Source organism: Natrix helvetica, assembly GCF_964273705.1.
Source record: "Natrix helvetica genome assembly, chromosome: 3".
NCBI classification, from domain to species: Eukaryota; Metazoa; Chordata; class Lepidosauria; order Squamata; family Natricidae; genus Natrix; species Natrix helvetica.
This window is the reverse complement of record NC_138549.1, coordinates 135768819-135787074: the sequence shown is the minus strand read 5'-3', so window position 1 is coordinate 135787074 and position 18256 is coordinate 135768819.

Sequence of the window (18256 nt, the reverse complement as noted above, 5' to 3'; positions counted from 1 at the left end):
TTCTCAAGACTCGCCACTGGCGTCTCGACTGGGCCACTGAAGGGGACCCAATCCTTCCGGATTTGAGCGACTTTATCCTGCAGATATTTCCCAAACTCCTCTGCCCTACCCTGTAGAGGGGCCTCCCGCGGCCTCTGAATCAGAAGGGAGCGGGACACCCGAAACAGGGCGGCAGGGCGGTTCTCTGCGGATGCAATGAGAGCGGCACAATATTGACGTTTGGCCGTTCTCAATGCCACTAGGTACATCCTTAAATGGGCTCGTACCTGTGCTCGGTCAAATTCGGATCGGGAGGATCTCCAACGACTCTCTAGGCATCTCTTGCGGCGCTTCATCACCCTTAGCTCCTCGGTGAACCAAGGATCCAGGGTGGATCGTTGCCGCCGGAGAGGCCGCAAAGGCGCCACCCGGTTCAAGGCCCCGGTAGTCGCATTATTCCACGCGGCCACCAGGTCCTCTACCCGAGGGCGGGTCAGGGCTGCAGGAGGTGGCCCAAGCTCCGTCTGGAACCTGTCTGGTTCCATCAAGCGCCTGGGGCGGAACCATCTAGTGTTTTCCGGTTCCGCCTCCCCGCAGCGAGGGGTAGCACCAGGGAAGTCAAGTCGGAGGAGTGAGTGATCTGACCATGACAGAGGAGTGATGGTTAAATTCACTCCTCCCAGATCACTCAACCACTGGCGAGAGACAAAAACAAGGTCCAAGGTGTGACCTCCCTCGTGTGTCGGGCCCTGAATCATTTGAGTCAGGTCCATGGCTATCATGGAAGCCATGAACTCCTGAACCCCCTCTGATGCTTCTCCCATCGACGGCAGGTTAAAATCCCCCATCACTAAAAGTTTGGGGGTCTCAACCGCCACCGATGAGATCAGCTCGAGGAGCTCAGGCAGGGTCGCTGATGTATGGCGGGGAGCCAGGTATACTATCAGCAGACCCAACTGCCTCCCAGGGCCCCATTTCACAACAAGGGATTCACATCCGGACGTCTGTGGCACAGTGGACTCCCTCGGCTCTAAGTCCTCCCGGATAATCACTGCTACCCCACCGATACCTTGCTCAGTAGTAGTAACTGTGAAAGTGATCTTGGAGTCCTAGTGGACAACCATTTAAATATGAGCCAGCAGTGTGCAGCAGCTGCCAAAAAAGCCAACACAGTTCTAGGCTGCATAAATAGAGGGATAGAATCAAGATCATGTGAAGTGTTAATACCATTTTATAATGCCTTGGTAAGGCCATACTTGGAATACTGCATTCAGTTCTGGTCGCCACGATGTAAAAAAGATGTGGAGACTCTAGAAAGAGTGCAGAGAATAGCAAAAAAGATGATTAGCGGACTGGAGACTAAAACATATGAAGAACGGTTGCAGGAACTGGGTATGTTTAGCATAAGAGAAAGAAGGACTAGGGGAAACATGATAGCAGTGTTCCAATATCTCAGGGGTTGCCACAAAGAAGAGGGAGTCAAACTATTCTCCAAGGCACCTGAGGGTAGAACAAGAAGCAATGGGTGGAAACTAATCAAGGAGAGAAGCAACTTAGAACTGAGGAGAAATTTCCTGACAGTTAGAACAATTAATCAGTGGAACAGCTTGCCTCCAGAAGTTGTGAATGCCCCAACACTGGAAGTCTTTAAGAAGATGTTGGATAGCCATCTGTCTGAAATGGTATAGGGTTTCCTGCCTAGGCAGGGGGTTGGACTAGAAGACCTCCAAGGTCCCTTCCAACTCTACTATTGTATTTTATATTTGCACATTGAAATGCACATTCATGCACAGAAGCTTAAATAAATAAAATGTTATACAGAAAAGAAATAAAGCTTTCAGAATCTCATTTCCTGTGGTCAACTTTTCCCTTTTCCTTTTGATCCAGAGTACATCAGTGGTGGGTTTCAAATGTTTTTAGAACCTCTTCTGTAGGTGTGGCCTCCTTTGTGGGAGTGTCTTGCCGGCCATGTGACCGGGTGGGAGTGGCTTGCCACCATGTGACTGGGTGGGAGTGGCTTGCCAGCCATGTAACTGGGTGGGAGTGGCTTGACAGCCATGTGACTGGGTGGGAGTGGCTTATCAGCCATTTGACTGGATGGGCGTGGCCAACTTGTTAAATGTGGTGAAACTCATTTAACAACGCTCTTGCTTAGCAACCAAAATGTTGGCTCAGAACCTCGGACATTTGAAGTGCGCAAGTCTTAAAGCTGTCACGTTACAAGACCCTTGCACCCTTAACCCTTTAGGAAAAAAAAACCAGGGGTGTTCAAACTTAACAACTTTAAGACTTGTTGACTTCAACTCCCAGAATTCCTTCTCCAGTCATGTTGGCTCAGGAACTCTGGCATTGAAGTGTGCAAGTCTTAAAGCCGTCAAGTTACAAGACCCTTGTACCCCTAACCCTTTAGGGAAAAAAATCCCAGGGGTGTTCAAACTTGACAGTTTTAAGACTTGTGCACTTCAACTCCCAGAATTCCTCCTTTCGCTCTTCATCTTGATAATGTGCAGATGGGTGGGAGGAGGGAGCTGGAACCAGTTATAAACAGCACTGTAGATTTGTGGAACCTCTTCTATAGAAGAGGTTAGAACTGGCAGGAACCCACCCCTGGAGTACATGCAATGATATATGTTGTCAGTATTCATTTTGTTTTAAAGAAGCAAAAAAAAAAAGCAAGTCAAAGTTACATATGTACAATAAACACTCAAACGTGCAGCATTAAGTGATGATTTGCATATGTAAACTTATCAAGAACTAAATACTGCAGATGTAACTATTATTAAAACAGCTTTAATGAATTGAAACTGGAATAAAATCCCGCCCCGAGTCCCTTCGTGGAGAGGGAGCGGCTAACAAGTCTAATAAATAAATAAATAAATAAAATAAAAATGTAATTTACTGGAATAAAACTGGGATAAAAGGTAATTTACTGATAATGCATACATGTATGAATAAGTTTTCTTATGTGTCACATATGTATTGTAGCTTTAGCCAGCTTTTCAGTTAATATATTTAAAATTCACTCTTGACTGATCTGGTCTTTCCCCTTTCTATTCAATAAGAGTACACCTTCTGTTTTCTTGTTGAAAGAACTAAAGAATTATTGTCATCAACTGCCTTGAATGCTTAATTCTACAGACATAATGAATGTTTAACAGAAATGTCAGAAAGAATTTTAAAAGTATGGAACAAAGTAATAGAAATAAACATTCAACAATGAGCTTTTCCACTGCCACATTGAAAAGAAAAAAAAAACACCAATACATTGCTCATTCACTGCACAAAAATGCACACCATATCATAAAAGTCACTTTTCTAGCAGTGCAGCAAATGGTGGGTGAAATCATTACCCATTCTCATTTGAATCAAAAATAAATAAATAAAAAGAAAGTTTTTAAAAGCATGCCAGGTTTTGAGGCACTGGATATTTCTTTTATAAAGCAACAGGTTCTTTATACAAATGATAGTACCTTGTTTCGGTGCTATCTTTAATAAATGTAATCTTCCCTTTTAATTGTGATTTTTAAAGAAATATATATATTTTAAAAAATGTTATATTGCATTTTGAAGCAGTGTAACAAACACAGGAGACATAGTGGTAGCCCAAAATTGCAGACAATTAACTTGTGAATGCATTTTTTCATGGGGTATTCAAGTAATATTATGTAATCCAAATCTGCTGCAACACTAGTACTGGATTATTCAGTCAGTCAGTCAGTCAGTCGGTCAATTTCTATAGCTGCCCAATTCAACCAAATGATGCTATGTTATAAGGATTGAAGTTGGTGAAGTGGAAAGTAGCCTTGCTCAAAAATAGCAATTATATAAACATGCAACAAATGCATTCGAGTCAAGAATGGGGGGGGGGGGAGTTGTGACCAATGCCAAAGGCTTCAGTTTTAAAACCTGGTTTGATTCTTCCCCTGGCAAATTTTCTACGCAGATATACCTTCTCTTCTCTTCAAATAAACCATATAAATTTGTTAAGCTTCATCTCTTCTATAGTTCTTGAATGTGGGATTGAATCTGTCTAGGGACAGGAGAGTAATAACTGGAAAGAGTTGAAAGTCTGACACATTCCTTCAAGGACAACAGCATATACTTGAATAAGAGAAGAGAAAGCTTAAAAAAGTAAGACATGGAGAACCAGTTTATTGTCGTAGTTAAGGCATCAACCTACACTAGGAGACTATGAGATGTAGTCTTTCCTTACGCACAAATCTAGCTGGGGACCAGTTGCTTGCGCTCAGCTGTAGGAAGGAGGCAATGGCAAATCACCTTATCATCAAAACTCACAGGGGGTCAATACTAGTGGAGTGGAGTGGAATGGGGAGAAGAGGAGAGGAAGCACTAGGTCAGGGATGGCTAACCTTTTCTGGATCAAGTGCCCAAGGCACGAACCCCCAAAATACAATGTGCATGTGCCCCCCCCACACACATGCATGTGCCCCACATGCACCCCCATTCATACGCACATGGACCCCTACATACGCACATGCCCCCATGCCCCACATATGCTCCCCTCCACACACACACCTCACGCATGCGTGCCTCCCACAACCCCCTCACCCCTCGAACATGCACAGCAGAGACCTGATGCCCACATGCCCCACATATGCTCCCCTCCACACACACACCTCACGCATGCGTGCCTCCCACAACCCCCTCACCCCTCGCACATGCACAGCAGAGACCTGAAGATCAGCTGGCCAGTGGGAGGCATGTGCGCATGCGCAGCAGAGCTGAACTGGGCTGACAGCTCACGTGCCATCAGAGATGGAACTGTGTGCCACCTCTGGCATGTGTGCCATAGGTTTGCCATCACGGCACTAGGTGAAAGCAGAGCCAAAACATATTAGGAATATTCATTGTCTGACACACTTCCTATCTCATACAAGTAGCAAGCTGTAAGGAATGGATAATTAAATCTTGACAAAAGTCTGAACAGATTGCTTGAAAAAGAGAAGCAAGTATATGAAATTAGGCCAGGGGGCTAAATTTTATTCCACCCTACAATACTTTCCTTTGTTAACTCAGTCACCATCTCCTAAATTTTGATTGCTTTTATTGGACTCGGAGCCTTGTCTGAATCCTGAACGACAGGTACCTATAAACTATAGAAAGAATAATTATTCCAGTGGACTTTCAAAAAACATAGGAGTAAGATTAAATCAGCCGTCTGCAATGATCTATTTTGATTGAAGCTAAGTATCTAACATATCAAAAGATACATGGTCGGGAAAGTCCATCTATATTAAGTCAAAGGTATGGTACAATTAAACCTATGTCTTCCAATAAAGTATTGTTGAGATGTTGCCTTGATGAAAGAAAGATTTTAAAAATGTATTCTGATGCATCACTGTAACAAAAATTCAGTTTACCTTCTGCCAACAATGAGAATAGTATCTGTGTCCTAATGACATACAGAATTACAAACTCACCCCCCCCAAAAAAAAAATTCATTTAACTAGTTAAATTCATTCACATGTTAGCTTATAATTTTATGTGTTTTCTTAAATGGAAAATTGGATTATTTTCCTCAATCATATGGGTGAAAAACTCTGGCCTTCAGAAAGACCTGCACCTGCCAATTGGGATGTGTTAGAGTGATATCCAACTGTGGGAACGGTTGGTATTATGGGGGCATTCTATTTACCTTTCTAACTTTTAAACTTTTCATTCTGTAACTTTACCTTTTAATTTTTGTTTTTAACTTTGTTCTAACTTATGATTTTATACTATGACATATTTTTATTATCAGACCCAGAATTGTTTAGATGAGATAGGTAATATAGACGTGTAACAAATAAGCAAATAAATACATTCAGTATACATCTAGAACAGGGGCAGCTCAACCTTCTTCCAATAATAGAATGCAATGTCTATAACTGATATTTGATCCCACTTCTTCTGATATAGTCCCGCTCTTGCATCTTGCATTTTTTTTTCATTTTTAAGCAACGCCCTGTACATGTTTTAATTTAAACTTTACAGGCTTAAATTTATAGTCTTTTTACAGTTTTAGTAGTGTAAAATTATAATCTGGCATATTTTAATTACAGTGAAATAAAAATCACTGCTCTACCACAAAATACCTTGCAGATTCAAATTGTACCATGACTTCACGTTAAGCATATTAAAAAAAAAGGTCTTTGGATGAAGATTCATATAAATTAGCAATCTTGTTTTCAACCATTGCAAGCCAGGTTTTTCAGGAAAACCACACAGCAAGGTCTGAGGGCAACAAACTGTGCCATCAACCACATCTGGACAATTATATCTTAACTTTGTAAGATGAGCTGTGAATGCTTCCGCTTCATTCTATCTGTCACATGGATACTCAGAATGAGACATATTCAGTTAAGTATGGTTTTCCATTTCATCCAAATTGGAAAAAAAGAGATCTTATTAGATTTATATACTACTCCAATCAGCAACTGTGTTAGGGTTCTAAATACCATGCAGAAATAAATCATTGTCCAAGGCAAAACATCCTTAAAGGTCCAATTTATTCTACAGGCAAGTTAGCACCTCTATGGAAAAATTCCAACTCTGATTTGCATCCTGGAATTCCACACAGTTGAAAGTTCATGATCTATCCCCACACCCACAAATCCATCACATGTTCCAATCACCATCTTCCACGCTGGCAACTACACCCCTCTGGTTCTGGTCAGGTGTCGAGGTGTGGAGACAAAAGATGATCTTGAGCTTCTATAAAAGAATGACAACATACATTCCACAATCCTACTCCTTTCTATTCCCCCCTCCCAACTACTACACTAATGAAACAGCATAGAAAATTACAAGAAAGTGTGGCAGGCCAAAGATCCTAAAAAGAACATAACTACAGGCCTGACAAACTGTTTCTGAGCAGTTTATAGTCATACCATACCTAAACAAAATAAAATATTCCCATACCAAAGAATCATAAAAACTCATATAATCATATACACCTACACAGGGAGAATCTCATGATATGAAACAACTAAGGATTCTAAATCAAGTTTTGTAAATTTGGGGGTGTCTGCATGGAGAATGGTTTTATCAAGCACACATTACTCACAATGCTGTTGTCATTAAATTCTTCTTTCTATGCCAGATTTGGAACTTGTGGTTCAATTATTGGCTTTTTAATATGTTTAGTTGGTTCCTCACTTATATAATTTACTTTATAGAATCACAGATACAGGAAATGGTTTTAAACATGGCAGTTTCATGCTTATAGCACTATTTTCTTTAAATATATTTAAACTGTTTTTGAAACCATCCAAGTCTGCAGCCACTATGATCGTTTTTTCTGTCCGTCATGGAAGTAAAATGGGAATGTTGGTCATCATAATTTCAAAGTATGAAACTTGCAGGCCTATCTCCAATAATTTGAACTGATTCAATGTATTAATTCTCCTTGTATCGATGCTTGTTTCTCTTTACCATTGAACAAAAACAAATTTGCTGTCAGACTAAGAAAAAAATGCATTGCTTGCATGGTAAAAAAAACTCAGTAAAATTTACTTTTAATGAGATTGCATAGTAATTTATCCATTGTGTTACCTTTATTGAACTTATTTATGTCCATTATACTTTACAGTTTCTATTAGTAGCTGTGAAGTAGCTAATAAAATCCTAGCCTTCCTTTCTGCATGATCACTCCATTCCACCTGGTGAGCTGCACAAAAAAACAGGGAATTAAAAAGATTGAAAATGACCTCACCCAGGTTCTATGGAAATGGGAAACATTGTCAACTGGATCCTCACAATTGCTCAATGCACTGTATAATATTAATATTCTATACAATAATATTAAGATGAAGTATAGCAAATGAGAATGACCTACTGCTAGTTATTGTAGGAAAACAGCCTGAAAAGATCTGTTCATCCTGGCCAATCCAGTTCAGGTTCTTCTTTCGAAGTTAAGAATTCATTACCATTTAGAACATATTTCAACTGATTTTGTATTGCATCAAAAAAAAAAGTCCTCTTGATAATCCAGAGAATTGGTATGATGTAATGAACCATTAAAGTGTTGAACTAGGACTGGAGATATCTAGGTTCAAACCCCATCATGAAATTGAGTCTCCTCAAAACAATCACCATTTTACATTGTATAATTGCTGCAACATTAAAATAGCAAGAAGATAACATAGTGGTAACTACAGATTATCATATCAGGGGCTTTGTACTGAATAACAAAAGGGTTGCCCATCCCTGAATACCACCAACTTCTATATATTTATGTGATGGAAATATATGTTCCTCCTCTCTTTGAAATCTAAGATACTAGGGTCCCATCCAGTGGTGGGATTCAGCCAGTTTGCATCACTTTGGGAGAACCGGTTGTTAACTTTCTGAGCAGTTTGGTGAACTGGTTGTGGAAAGAAATCATTAGGGCAGAGAACTGGTTGCTAAATTATTTGAATCCCACCACCGGTTCCATCCCATATCATACAGAGGGGTACTTGCATTCAGGCAAATGTAGTTACAGTTGTCCTTCCTATATTCCTTCCCCATCATTCCAGTCCACATAAAAATTGATTTCCCTTTTTAAGGTTTCCTTTCTAATTTTTAAAATATTTACATCATTTCCCTAAACCGATACTTGCAATCTGCCTTCTCATTTTCCTAGTGATATTTTGTAAACATTTTCTGCCTATGTGAAATACTTATGTTTACATGCATCCCTAAGCTAAACAATTCAGTTAATGAATGCACAACCATATTATACTCCGTGGCCTGCATTTCTTTAACCAGTCTTACTATGTCATCCAAATCCAAAATTCCCACTACCAGGTTTTCAGTGAACCAAAATTATAACCTTTAAAATACAAATGCATCCATTTAATGAGCACTAAAAGGAATCCACTTAGGGAAGGCTGATATAAATTTTTAAAAACAACAGATACCAAGCCCTCAAAATATCCAGGTCATCATCAACATTATTTTCACCATCACCACCACTAATGGATATATTAAGGGAAGGGGAATTTTTGGATCCCCATTCATGGTGCATTTAGAAAGTATTGAACTTTATACCCTTTTTAATGAAAAGATCTGCCATATTCAGGCAGTAATATATATATATATATATATATATATATATATATATATATATATATATGTATGTATGTATGTATGTATGTATGTATGTATGTATGTATGTATGTATGTATGTATGTATATATATATATATATATATATATATATATATATATATATATATATATATATATATATATATATATATATATATCCTAACCCTTCTGCTCATTCTACTGAGTCCTTGCATTTTTGTCCTAGTTGCTTAATAGTGAAGTACACTTTAAAAAAAAAGACAGTATTTGGAAGAAGGCTAGTACATATATAGCTCAATACACACCCACAGTTTGTCACCCATCTTATTGTATCAGTGGTGGGTTCTGGATTCCGTTCCAACTGGTACAGTTGGAACGGCCCTGGCTTCACCCACGTGGATGCGCGTGGCATGCAGGCATGCATCGTACTTACCTGCGACGTTTCCGCAAGCCTCCATGACACTCCAGCTGATCGGCGGAGCATCACTCAGGTGCCTTATGTGCCATGTGTGTGCACGGAAGCGCCAAAAGTTTAAAGCACAGGTAAGGAACACAGGTGGGCCCTTTGAAGCACCGTACCGGAACGGTACCCGGTGCTCCGGGCAGGATCCGGTACGCTCGTACTGGGGTGCACCACCTGCAAACCACCATTGTGTTGTACTCATTGTTACTAGAATGAGCCATTCAAAACACCTAATGTTCCATTCAATAGCATTTAGATCTAAAATTTCCAAGAATGGTTAAGATAGAATGTCATTAAGAAGCTAAGCAGTAGCAACAGAATAAAGCTGGGGGTTTTTTTGCCTCAGAATATATTTTAAAACCTTACTTTTGTTCACCGATCTCTGGCTTCAGAAGCATGAGTATAACCTTAAAATGCTGTGACACACGTATGATTTTTAATGTCTAAAAATGCCTTCAGGAATTATGCTGTGATCAACATGGGATCATATAAAAACTGTTAAAAAAGGGGGGGGGAGTGTTTTCCCTCAGCCCTAGCTGGTTTCACAATTCACAGCCAACTGTGCATTAAATCCTCAGCTCAGCCTTTCATATAAACTGTTCGTTTTAGTTTCCCTCTAAGTGAGGCTATCATTCACTCTTATAACTATAATATAAGGTTGTCAAAAAGCTTCCAAACAAGCCACTGTGATATGGCACAGGCAGTTAACCTTTATCAATCCTCTTAGGTAACATTAGGTTGGTCTGTATAATACATTATTTTTGTAATTATTCAGATCAGTTGTTTCTGAGGACATTGCTACTCTGCAGGAAGGAAAGCAGAACTCCAAAATAAAGGATGGGGTGGGGGAAAGCAGAAATAAGCTGAAATAAATAAAGCAAAATGAGAATTCACCCCCTCAGATGCAAGTACTGTAGGTATGAGGTTGCAAACATTTCAGAGAAGCTTCTTGCAGGGAAATAAAAAAAAAACTCCAAGGGACTCAAGTTGATTCAAAGAGAAATGTATTTAATTTAATTTTGGAGACAACTTATGTTTAAGAGCACCAACCTGGGGCAAATGTGTTGAATAATTGATCATCCACATTTTGCAAGAAAGAAAAGATGAGGAACACATTTTTTAAAAAAATCTTTTAAAAGTGAAAGAACAGGGGAAAAAAGAGGAATGAAAGGAGAGAAAGAGGGAAACTAACCATTTAAAGCAAAAAGTCTTGTTTTAATGCCACAAAATCCCAAGGGCTTTTCACTGGATTTCTTGATTTTCATGTTCTTGTACATTTTTTCTTATTCTATTCTATTATATTAAAAAGAGAAGAGGGTTGCATTAAGCAAAGGTAGGTAGCTAATAAGTGCTCTTCCTTCTCATAAAGTAACAGAAGTAAAATACTTTATTTACTTATTATTTGTAAAATTATCTCTGAGTTATTTGGCCCAGAAAAAGCATTAAAATTGAGCTACAAACAATTCTTTTAACTAACAGCAAGATTAGCACTATTCCTAAAAATAGAGAAGAAAATGAAGATATTTAAAACCACTGAAAAGCCAAGTTGATCATAAAAGTTTAATCAATCCATTTAATAATAAATAAGTCTAACTTTTCACCAAAAAAATCCAAAACTATAGAACCCCCACCTTACACTATCACTGTTTCTTACCAATGTCAGTGGTGGGAGAAATATATAAAAATAACTCTAAGGAAAATCTAAAACCTTTGGGAGACTCATCTTTGATCAATCAGACTTTCTGACATCCTGAATTCCAAATTCTTTGGTGAAGACCAGCTCTCTGTTTCTCATGTTGTCCAAAATCTTCTGCCTCCACCTTGCTATGATGTCTTTTTCATCACTCCAGGATTAATGAACAAGCAGAACAGATTGAACAATACGTAGGAAACAGGAAATGAGAAGGCTAGGTTGACAGAAAAAGTTTATGAAGAAAAATGCAAATGAGAAGGGAATAGAGATGCTTTTCAAGTGAAGTTGTGTAAATGCATCTGTTGAAGCAGTAATTGTTACCAAGGGTCTACAGCTATGATCTGTCTTAGTGTTTTCTTCCAAAGCAGACTTGCTGGAAGCTATTGTTCTGACCTAGGCTTTCCCACAGCATTAAGCCAAGTCCTCATCCCGATAAAGCCCTTTTATTTAATTTACAGTGAATTCCTCTCCAGCAAAGTCCCAACCCACAGTCTTTCAAGATAGTTCACAATTACCGACCTTTATCAGGCTTGGAGAATAGCCAGGCCAATATCTTTCAGATGCCGCAATACTTACCAAGAATGCAGGAATGAAGTAATTGTCTACTGCAAACACCCCTACCGTTTCCCAACTCTTTTATTCCCTATGGAGGGGCCATTCGCCATCCACCTGTGGCTTTACTCCCAAGTTGACCCTTGTTACTTAGCTGTTCCCTTCATCTGGCAACTCTGTGCATGCATACACTGGGAACAGGTTCCAGCTCTTCATCTGCCTCACTGACTCCTAAGGCAGCTGATAACTGTCAGACGGCCCTGGCCCCATCTCTGCCTCTGATGCAGAGCACTTGTCAGAGCTTTCCCCAGATTCCAGGACTGGCCCATGTTCCTCCCCAACTTCCTTACTGTCCAAATCTGCCAGCTCTGCTTGCTCCTGGCAGGTCACAACAGCTAGGCAGATTGGAATTATAAGAGGATACCTTATAAATGGGGAAATAGATTAAGAAAAGAGCTTGCTATCAGATTGAATTTAAAGAGAGTATGAGAAGATACGAGAAAACACTAGCCACAAGTCAGCTTCACTGCTTAGATCCTTTGGTTCCCAAGATCATCCTTGGAATACTCAGTTTAAATATGATTTTTCAATTTGGTAGATTTTTTAGTAGGGGTTGGAAAGTGATCACTAAGATTTGACAACAACTGGTTGGCACATAATCAGTCAATAAGGGTTATATTGTCTAAGATGTGTGACCATGTACATATTTTAAATAAATCAATAAACAATGTGAGCCAAGATTCATAAACCCATTTTATATCTTAGATTATGATGTTATCTTATTGATTCCAGGTTTAATGTAATTTCTGAAGGCAACTATAAGGCAAAGTTCAACATCATTACCAATGGTGCAATTTTTTTTTTTTTAATACTGGTTCTGTGGGTATGGCTCGGTGGGCATGGCAGGGGAAGGATACTGCAAAATCTCCATTCCCACTTCACTCCAGGGGAAGGATATTGCAAAATCTCCATTCCCACCCCACTCTGGGGCCAACCAGAGATGGAATTTGCCAGTTCTCTGAACTATTCAAAATTTCCGCTACCGATTCTCCAGAACCTGTCGGAACCTGCAGGATTTCACCCCTGATCACTAGTCAGTTTCCTACCAATTGTAATTGCCATACAGTTATCCTGCATGTTAAAGTGAGAGTGTTATCACATTTTTCCCTTCCTAAATCTGTAATGAATTGTGGATCTTGGAAGCTTGACAAGAGGAAATTTGAGATGTCCTGCATGTCAGCCAAAAATGTACAAAGAATTACAAGATAGGTCTGAAAATGTCACTTGCTGACAGCTTATTCTTAAAATGCATAAGATACTAGTAATAACAACAATTTAGACAACAATTTAATGTTTTCTCAAAGAGGGGAGAGAGAAGCTTTCTTACACCTAACTTTGAAACATTTTTCTTTTTTTCTGATACCATTAGATCTAATTGTTTTATTGCTAAGGTTGTTCCTGCACTATAAGTAAAGACTTTTTCATTTTCTAAGGCTCACAGATTCAAAGAATGATAAACTTTGGTGCAATTTAGACTCGGAAATGAAGGAGGCTTTTTTCCCCTATCAATACTTCGACTTAAATAGATTCTTTATCTGTTGCAAGCATGCAATGGAATTTAAGTTCTTGCTTTTCTTGCCCTGCCCCAGTGAAATAAAATTTTGTCAAGGAGTGATAGCAGCTTAGATTCAGGTTAGTTTTTCTTCTTTAGATAAATAATGTTTTTGTCTGGAGATTGCTTTGTATCACATTCCCCAGTCTTGCTGATTGTCAGTCTATTTCATTCCCATGACAAAGGTTGTGCAAAGAACAGAGGATGTACCAAACTAAGTCTTTGTAGCAACAGATGGAGAGATAACAAGTGAGACCAGTAATAAACTAATCCATTCTACCTTTAAAAAATGCCAGACTCATAGTCCTTGCTACGCCTTGGATCAAGGTCAAGAGAACTATAGATGTTTCATGATAGTCAATTAAATCTGTCTGAGGATGAGATTAAACTTCTGTTGCCCTCAATAGGATATCTATTTAACAGAGTGTACTGTAACCACCTACTCTACTTACCGGAGCCTCTAAGGTATTAGCACTATTACACTGCTGTCCTTTAAAAGACAATTCTGAATCTCACAAAAGTTCAAGGAAAGCAAGACAGCATGTTTGATGAAATTGTATCAGGCTGATTTCTTTTCCCATGCCCTCTGTTGAATTCTCCACCACATTTTCTGGCTGACATTCAGGAAATGGCATTAAGATTATCAAGATATATGAAGGCTTTATGTTATACCCATATGCATGTGATTACATACAAACACAGATATATATCAAATATAAACATATATTTAATGTTTTTATAGCTTTTTTTTAAAAAAAAGAATTTTAATTATGATGTATTCTATGAATTGTAAACCACTCAGAATCATTGACTGGGATGGGTGGCCATAGAAATTGAACAAATAAATAAATAAATAATATATAATATTAACTACTGCAGCTTGACATATATCCAAAGATTAGACAATTTTAGTTTTAGATCTTCATTTAGCTGTGGAAGCTCAATTCAGTTATGGCTGTACTTAACCTTTTAAGTTGTGTCTGTCATTAAGCAGGTCATCAAGTGACCAACCCGATTTTACAACATTGTTTTGTGATGATTGTTAAGTGATCCCATTGTTCTCAACATTCTCTTCCATCCAGCTTAATATCAACACAAATTTGCTGTGTCAAGTTATTCATTAATTTGTTTTATATCAGTAAGCTGATAGTACCCAATTATATCTTTCAACCAAGTGAGGCTATTGAGGTCCTGCCCCAGTGTCTAGATGTTGTGAGGACCTGTTGCATGGGAAGGAACCCATTCCAAACAAATTCTACCAAGAGCCAGAGATTATGTAGATATTATTCCTCCCTGAATGTGATGACTCTTCATCCATATTCTTGGATGGGGTAGCACTTCCTCACTTAAGAGTGGTATAGAATTGGGGGTGCGGGTTGGACTCACAGCTTGGCTCAGATATGGCCAAGAATCCCTTTGCAAAGATTTGTTTTATGTACCAATCATCTCCTTCCTGGACTGGGGGGCCTTCAGAATGACACTCATGCACTAGATCAGGGGTGTCAAACTCAAGGCCTGGGACTGGATCCAGTCTGCAGGGTGCTTAGATCTGGCCCATGGGGACACCCTGGAAACAGTAAAGGAAAGGCCCGCAGTGCCTCTGCCAACAAAAACAGAGCTACATTTTCGTTGACAAAGGGTTGCAGGAGGCCATCACAGCCAAAAACAGACCTCGGGTGCCCATTTTCACTGGCAGAACACTCAAGCCACCACAGGCACCCCTGACACGAGTAACATTGAGCCACATCCACCCTGGCCTCCCAAGGTCAAACACAACCTTGATGATATCGAATTTGACACCCCTGCTCTCGACACTTCAGGTCTCAGCCACTGCAGTCTCAACTTTGCAATGTGCTTTACATGGGGCTACTCTGCAAAATCACTTGGAGGTTTCAGCTAATCCAGAATGCAGTGGTTCAGGCAGTGATGGGCATGTCTAATTATAAAAACTTACATGGCGTGAGGTCAGGTGGATGAGGTCACTTGTGGGCATGCTTGCCAATTTCATTGTTATCTCTATCTTGTTTTCATATTCCAACTTGCTTTGGTTTGCATTGGCTTTATGATATTATATTCTGAGCTCTTCAGAGTCAGTTGGCCCCTGTCTGTGTACAAATAGAATTAAATAAATAAGTGCTAGCTGAGGGAGATCATAATCCAGTATTTGTAATCCAGGTGGTTGTAGATTGTCTTCATGAAAAAGAATCCTAGTAACATGAATGTCTTGTCCAGAACATTAAATCTGGAATGTCACTTTATTCAAATTACACCTTGAGGTAGCATTTCTTAAATGATTTACATGTGAGCGTGAACATGTGTAAAAGCATTTTAAAAAGTATTTTAATGCAATCTGGTAGAAGGGAAAATGTGTTTATAAACATATTCATGTGTCTTTTGTCTCAAAGTCATGCAGGTTTTAACATTCAGTTAGCCACAGGTTTGTGATTAGATTGAGGCTATTATGAGTCAGAAATAAGAATTAGTAATCATTGCCAGTGGAGATGGACACTCCCATAGACCTCTCTGCAATCCCAGTTAAAGCACTCCATTATGCTGCTCCTTCTACAGAAAATCAATTTCTTGTTAATACTTTTAACACTCATGGAACTTAGCTCTCAGAGCACATCGAGGGAAGAAGGAGGCGGCGTGGGGGTTTAACTGGGACAACAGCAGGGATAAAATGGAGAAGCTTTGTCATCCTCCTTATTGTGGCCCTGGCCCTCTGCCGAGAGAACTCTTTTGCATTCAAGGCACCTCAGAGAAGAATGAGGGGGACATTTTCATATAAACAAGCAATTTTACAAACAGACATCTGTGGCATAAAACCTAAATTACAGCCTTCTGTGAGGTAGAATCCACCTAGAAGGAAGCGTTATTGCATGCCCTTTCAAAAGGGGAGAACATTTTGTGTAATAAAAGTCAATTTGTGAGGGTCATTTCACAAGCTGTAGCAAAAGGAGAGGTGTCCTCATTTCCATTATGGGTGAACCACATCTTTTGTGTAATGTTTTCAAAGTATTCACATCTCTGAAATACACATACTAAACCAATCTGGCCAAACACAGATTTTTTTTTCAGCATGGTTGCTTAATGTTTTAAAAAATGCATATGCCGGAACCATTTTAAATAGCTCAGATGGAATATATAATACTTTTTTAAAGGCAGGTGGTGGTTAATGAAGTGTAATCCAAACCCTGTTTTGGTGACCCATGTAATGATTTATTCTAATGCGAAAGCAAAGACATTGACTGGTTTGAAAGGTTTCCTGATTTAAGAAGTACAAGGAGATTGAGGAAAGTTCACCTCCCCAGATAAGATAAGATCATCCTGCAATTACTGGCAGAAGCAGCTGAAACTGTAATCAAGTTTGGATTGTAAACAAGTGCTCGCACTGCATTGAAACATCACATCTTGGTTTGCTAAGGAAGCAAAAATTGGCTAGATTCAAACAAAATAAGCCATTGATTATGTTGAAAAAGCACAATCACCCAGTTTGCAGATTGTGAAATGTATAGCATGATGGATAAACATACTACAGTGGCACCTTGGTACTCAACTGCTTTGAAACTCGTCAAATGTGATGATCAATCCATTGTGATATGAAAAATGTTGTCCCAGCACTCATAATTTATTTGATACTCAATGCACAGGCTAGATAGAATTTATCAGTGTCAGCTACCTTGTGACTCGCCACATTCCTTATGGGAAAATTTATTTGGTATTTGGATCCTTGGAATATCACAGATTTACCCCTCATCTTATTATGTTTAGTAATAAGGTATATATAGGAGGTTTTTTCACTTATAATACAATATGGGTTAATTGATGTGAGAGGATTCATTTGTGCATAACTTTTCAATAAAATATGTGCTAATTTGGAATATAAATGTAAGAAATCTTCCCATCAGAAAAAGTGGATTTAAAAAAAACACAAGGAGATTTTGAAGACTGGACAATAGAGGCAACCAGAAAAAGATTATAAAGGAGAAGAAAAATTCAAGAATATCTACACTCAGATATTTCTCTTAAGACTGCTGCCATAACAATGGAGATACGAGAGGATAAAATTTATAACCAGGCTATTTTGGACATGGATTTTAAAATGAGAAGATACAAGAATTATATTGACAAAAATTACAAAAGATTTACAGACAGCTAATGTCTTAATAACCAAAAGAATACACAAATAATAAATCTGAAAAGTTTTTTGGATAATTTTCTTATCATGGACTAACAAAAGTAATGTGTTATAAAGGTGTTCTTAAGAAAAGAAAAAGAGAAAATGAAAAGAAATCAGCTTTTGGCATACTATTTAAAGGGAATAAACATTAATATTTTTAAAAGTGAAAAGAAGAAAGATATAATTGGCTTATTTGATCAAGGTTAATATATATATATATGATGTCCTTTCTAGTAGCTTTAATGGACTTTTCTCAGTTTAGATTGAATGATGAGTCTTTAAAGATTTGTTTATAGATTAGATATGGGAAGAAGAGAAAGGTTTTGTATTTTTGAACAAAGTGACAAGCTATGATGTTAAAAGTAGAGGAAAGCACTGTAATGTTGGCTTACTTTATTAACATATAGGTGTTTTAGGTGGTATATATTAAACTTGTGAAGGAGTTTCTGATAGGAGACAAAGAGGAAATGACAAAAATTAGCCTGTGGAACATTATTTGAAGAGATAAGATCAAGATTTTTAATTTGTTGTTTTTTCTGTTAGTTCTGAATAGGTTTTTCTTGACCAGGTTTGAATGATGAGGCTGTAAAAATTTATTAATAGTAAAAGCAAAGGAATAGGAAAGAGATTTATTTACATATCTTTCTTTTTTATCTCTCATTTCATTTCTCCCTCTCCCCCTTTTTTTTTCTTTTTACATTTTTTT